Source organism: Semicossyphus pulcher, unplaced genomic scaffold (genome assembly GCF_022749685.1).
Source record: "Semicossyphus pulcher isolate SPU_LCO1_2020_fin unplaced genomic scaffold, fSemPul1.0.p SCAF_6, whole genome shotgun sequence".
Classification (NCBI taxonomy): Eukaryota; Metazoa; Chordata; class Actinopteri; order Labriformes; family Labridae; genus Semicossyphus; species Semicossyphus pulcher.
Window position 1 is genome coordinate 18,506,552 of NW_027211737.1, and position 6,000 is coordinate 18,512,551.

General features: G+C 45.5%; 1 protein-coding gene across 1 annotated transcript in view; it reads right to left on the reverse strand.

Annotated features, from left to right (window-relative positions):
* The window catches only part of fam222aa (family with sequence similarity 222 member Aa), a 44,013-nt gene extending 38,783 nt beyond the window's left edge, over nt 1-5,230 (reverse strand). Inside the window, exon 1 of the mRNA XM_069682911.1 lies at nt 4,403-5,230. The gene's annotated coding sequence lies outside the window, so the exon portion shown is untranslated. The remainder of the gene's footprint in view (nt 1-4,402) is intronic.
* Between the last annotated feature and the right edge of the window lie 770 nt (nt 5,231-6,000).

A 6,000-nucleotide genomic window follows, 5' to 3' on the forward strand; every position in this document is an offset into this window, starting at 1 on the left:
GTAGCTCTCCTCAGCCTCTTATAGACGCAGGATGTAGCCCTGTCTCTAAGAGAAAGGGACAGCGTGTCTTTACTGTGAAATAAAGCTTCTGGAAAAGTTTCACAACTTACAGGTCATTCAGTGTCACTCAATTCCCCTGCCTTCTCCCCGCTCCTTCTTTAACCAGGTAATCAAAGCAGAGATGTAAAGTGGCGGCTATTGTCAACAGGGAATAAATTACCAAAGCATGAAGAGAAAACACCTTATCTGTCTGATGTGTTTCCTGCTTCTGCAGAAAGCTACAGAGCCCGAGGGGGGAGCGGCCGACCAAACTGCAGCGAGATGGAGATTAGGATGATGTGCAGTTCCTTGTTCCATTAAAGTTTGATCTTCCTCAATAGCCGAGGAGAATCAGATATCTCCCATTCAAGATTAAAGTACACCAGCATAGAGGGGGAGATTAATCAGAGGCCTGCATGAGATAAAAACAGCCTCGCTTCTGGCATGGAAAACAGCAGCAATAAAGAGTTCAGCTGATAATGTGAAACATGGCGAGGCAACAATAGCAAATCAAACAGAACGTACGGGTCTCCAAAAACAAATCAAAGCGCCGACTGCAGACGGCGATACAGCGGCTGAAGAAGTGCAGCAGGGCCGGATCTGATAGCGACCAGGGCCTTCTTTTTATTACTGGCTAAGGTTGAGGAGGGCACACTGAGGATTTTCCCATGTTGCTCTCTGTCGCCAGCCTCTCCTCCTCCTCTCCTTGAGATCAATGGTGCTGGGGTGATTTCACAGCAGCCTGCACTGTCACCCAGAACAAATCAATGTGACCATGAGGAAGGCAAGAGCGGCATTGTTTTTAAGGAGAGCAAATTCGCTGTTGGAGAGCTTGTCAGATTTGCTTTATTCTCTTTCTTCCCCCCCAAGAACACTTTGGAAGGAGCAGGCCTCCCCTCACTCTCCTGGCTGGGTTATAGAGGCAACTATAAACTGCACAGCACACTATAGTGTACTCATTAACCACATATAAACTGCAGCTCATGTCGACTATATTTCCACACGCCCGAGAGCTTTTTCAAAGTAAGAGCGCTCTAACCTTTCCAAATTAAAGGCTATACATTAACCTCGGGGCCTGCTGAGACGTGACTTCCATTCAGTGTGACAGGGGGGGTGAGAGGGGAGGAGAGGGAGGAGGTCAGGGGGGGGAGGATCATCGCTGTCCGTCATGCGGTAAGTGGCTGCAGATAACCCTGATGAAGAGCTGCCAACGTGTGGCACCACAGCTGATCAGCAAAGCGCTGGTCAGGTAAACATTACAGTTAAAACGAGGGGAAATCATGTGCAGAGAAACACACACTGCAGGGGAGCATGCATGCAATCACACTGTGGAGGAAACTCTTCTGCAGATTCTCCACGTCCAACGAAAACACGCCTGAATAGAAAGGAGCTGCTGTTAAAGATGCATGCTCTGTATTTAAAGTCACACTCGTGTCACTGCAGGTTTTTTAATTAATTCAACTTATTTTTGCATCAAACCATCAAACAGATCTTCATGAAATTAGATGTAAGGTCAATAACACTGGTTTGAATCTGTATCATGGCTGTATTGAAATTTGCAAGGAGCGACCCTGAACACTCTCTGTTTGGTTATTTGACGCTGACGTGGTGGAACCATCAAGAATAGGACAATGAGATCTGCCTGCATAACTCCGTCTGAGGGTCATTATTAAGCTGTAAAATATATAAGAGTGCAGTGTGATGGCACGAGAAACTTTAACGTCAGGCAGCATCATCTCCGCTCGCTCACACTGCCTGGCTGAAAGCCTGCGTCGGTTATCTGTGTAACATGTTTGTTTTATGCTGCTTTCATCACGTGCCGTCTCCACATCACACAGATCCTTCTCTGCCCGGGCGGTGAAGTTTATAATAAATCATGTAATATTGCAAAAGACTAAAAAGGCCACGTCTCGTTTGTTTGCCTGCGCATGAAAGGTGTTAAAAGAAGAAGTGTTGTAGATTTTCCTCGTGATAAAAACACTTTGATCGGGTTTCTAATGAGCTGCTGTCGACGCGGCTTTGAGAGAAAACGTTTACTGAAAGTGTCCGATGGAGTTTCCGAGAATGAAGCTTCTTTATGATGTCAGCTAATCGAGGAGGAGTTGTCTTTTCTTTTCTGTGACAGGGGGAGGAAGTGTTCTTCATGACAGCACGCTATGGACGGTAAATCTGTTCTTTAAATGCTGTTTCATCTGTGTGAAGAAAAACAAGCACTTTTATTAATAGAGTCCACACGAGAATGGACATGCATAGCTTAAACCCTTCAGGGGAGGGTACATCTTCACTAACACACACTTTCTCTCTCACACACACACATCTGGATCTACTATTTTAGTCATCTTAAGTGCCAAAATGAGTTTTGGTGCCTCTGGGTAGGTGTTGAGACAATCAAACCATGCAGGGATTAAAAAAGATTAATACACAGTGCAGGAAATTAAACTTCAGCGACTTTAACGATATTCATGAGTGGAGCTCACTTCTTCACTTCAGGCAGCCACTTTAATAAGCAAAGAATACAGTAAGAGCCCAAAAGCTATCAATCAAGCAAACTGATGCGATTTGAGCTGGAAATTGATAAAAATGTCAGACTTCTTTCGCCAAATTACTTTTATTAATGCCATGCCAAAATATGTTCCGCGCCTTTCAACTGTTGCAGCGTGAATTAATAGAGCAGAGCAGATTGAATTCAGTAATTTGGGGTTTTCAAAATTCCAGGAAGTAAAAGCAGAAGAGGTGAAAATAAAGGAGTGATCAGCATTTAGCTTGTTTGTAGTGTTTTTTAAAGATTACTTGTGGACTTTTTGACAGTTGAGAGCAACAGGAAACATGTTGAAAGCAGAGGAAGATGAAATGCGAGTAAAGTCTTGCAGCAGGACACTTGAAGGTCCAATGTTGCAGGAAAAAATAAAAAAAAGATCTAACAGCAAACCAGAAAATAAAGAGGAAAAAACAAGAGCTCCAAACTCCAAAAGGTAATTCAGTGACCTAGATATTAAAGCTTCTCTGCCCGTCCGCTCTCCCCTGCCTTGTCCAACCATCATGTTGAGTTAAGGCGAGCATTATGCTGGGAAGACTATTTGTTTAGGTGAGGAGCAGCCGCAGAGCTAATATGAGCACAATTTGCTCAGCAGGTCACAGGCGCAGAGTGGAGGAAGTAAATGAGGCAGTTCTGCCCCCTCGGGTGCAGCCCCTGCCTCATACATCACTGGATGTTTTATTCAATACAGGCAGGAAGGCTCCATGGCAGGTGCCCTGACTGTGGGGGCGCCTGCCCTGCTGTAGGGGCCCATATTACATTCAGAGAGCCGCCTGTCTGCAGGGCTGCTGGGGAGAGAATGACTGGAGCCGGTGAGGAAGATAGATTTTGAGGATGCTTGTAGTCTAATGATAAAACATACTGTGTGCAGCTTTCTCACTGCACAGTCAGCATAATGTGCAGCCTCATTTATGTGCAGTGTGAGCGATGAAGCTAAATATTCCAACAACAACCTCAGCAGCCCCTCAGGCTCAAAGTTCACAGGAGTCCAAACAGACCCAACTTTATCAGCCAACATTCAAATTCAAATACAACACAGACTTCGGCTGCATGCGGGATAATCAGACTTTGCTATTTGCATTGGAGGCCCGGGCTGCAGAGGACAAATTTGCTGAAGAATTCACAGGACAATGACAAATTGCCTGCGGAGCTGAATGCAGCACCGAGCATCACGCATGTGGCCACAAAGTGAAAAGTTTTACAGCGTTACGCAGACATCTCCGTGGATTTTATGAGTGCCTTGATAAAAGCCTGTCACAATACGCAGGAGCGCCATAAAAAGAGATTGTATACCATTAACACTCCGGGGTGAAAAATCACTAATTGCAGCAGACACTGTATAGTCACCCTCCCCACGCGCAGTGACGCACGGGGGCGTACAGATGAAAAATTCGCACCTTTTGCTCTGAGCCGCAACTCCTCCAGTGCCACACACTCCTGCCTGCGTGCCTGCGGTGCAATCCCCGCGACAATACACTTAATTGCTAGCCATACTTGAAAAGACCAATATCACACATCAAAGCAGTTCCTAAAGCCATCCGGGAGCGGCTCTCTAACAAGTCGATTTTACAACACTTCCTTTATGGTGGGTCACGCATGGAAACAAAGGCTTTAAATCGGAGACGTCGTTATGTGAGCAGCATCCTGGGAAAAGGACATTCGTTATTTTCAGCTGGTAGTCTATTTTTATGAAGTTATTTATTTCAGCGAGGCTCCGACAGTAACTGCGTTTATGGTTGCAAAGAATGAACCAAAACATTCCTCAGCCTTTCAGATTTACAGAAAATACATTTACAATAACATCTATTTACAAAAAGATATATTTACCATAAATTGCTCCGTGGTGCAGACTAGAACTCCATGCAGATTGTAGCATTCACTGAGCAATCTGCCTCACACTTCTGGGCTCCAAATTAAAAAAGATTCATTCTGTTCTCCAACATCCAGCAGCCGCTTTGTCGATGTAAAACGTTGATTAAGTTTATCCTCCTCTTCCGATGGTATATGCAAATACACCGGTATAACCCTGCGAATTAGATTCCACACTTTAGCCTCTAGCATGCAAAGTTAATAAGCTTTGCCTTTTTTCTCGACTCGGCTGCCAATTTTTGTCGAGGGCAAAAGCGCAGGTCGGCAATTTCAGGAGCGTCCTCGGAAGGATTGCGCACCGAGTGCGCCTCGGGTTTTCAGCGTTTAGCCTCCGGAACAAAGTAAAAGGTCCTGGTTGCTCTTCTCTTCGCTTGCAGATATCTCCAAATAACAGGACTGTTAATCGAAAGACGGGATGGTTGAACTGCTACGCAGTATTCCAAAATCCACCGCTGTTACGCATGGGTTTAAAGTGGTCCGCCTGCTCACTGTAGACGACCTTAGGTGAGATTTATCATAAAATGTTAGTGATATTTTGAGGCAATATTGTGTGAAGGTACCCTGAAAGAAATCAAGGCTGGGCCAAAGCAGCTGCCTGAAATATCCTAAACTGACGCGGTGTAAAATCCCGGTGCTCAGGCTCTGCTCCGTCCGTCACTTTCTCCGCGGTGTCGGCAGCCTCTCAGATGTCTTTGCCCCGGATTCAGACTCGGATTTCCCGCTGAGGCTGTAGAGTGAGCTCGATAGCAAAGCTCCGAGATGCTCTCTTTGGTGTTTTAACCAAAAAAGAAATGGTTCCGTCTGAATAAAGAGCTAGCTGCTGCAGGCAGCTCCGGGACGCGGTCCTGCCCTTGTGCCGAGCTGCCGAGACTGACAATAACCCGGAACGCTGCAGACTGTCAGGCTGCTCAGACCGCCCACCGACCAATCACTGCACTCAGGGAATAGAAACATTCCCACGGGTTGGCCAATCATCGGTAATTGAGGACTGTTACCATAGAGATGCTCGGCGTCCAAGCGTCTGAAACCACGTTGTTTATTCGCGGAAATAGAAAAAAAAACCCGTCTGATATAAATTGCTGTGGCAGGATGCAGATTGAGATCTTTAATCATTCTTTTCTCCGTATCAGCAGCGCAGTTAAAGGGTAAAAGCAAGCGTCCCTGCATGGGAAGACCTGGGCTCAAACCTGCAGGCAACGTCTCTGTAGACCAGCCCTTGAGCAAGACACTGAATCAGTCCAGCTGCAGGAGAGCTGCTCTGTGGCTGCTCTACAGGGAGGAATAAAACATTATTATGCAACCAGAATACAATTAAATGTGATTAGCATGCAAAATGAATCTACTGTTTATGAATTGGAGACTGTAAAATGCCATTTAACTTAATTGGTTTGAAAGTCCTATAGGAGAGATATTCCATGCAGATAATAAGCGGTGCAATAATCAGTTTATAATATCACAGGATGGCTGCTGTGTGATCATCCAGGTACAGCCGGAGACATGGTTTAATGTCCTTTATCAGCACAGATTTATGAAGTAATCTATACTGCAGGATGCAT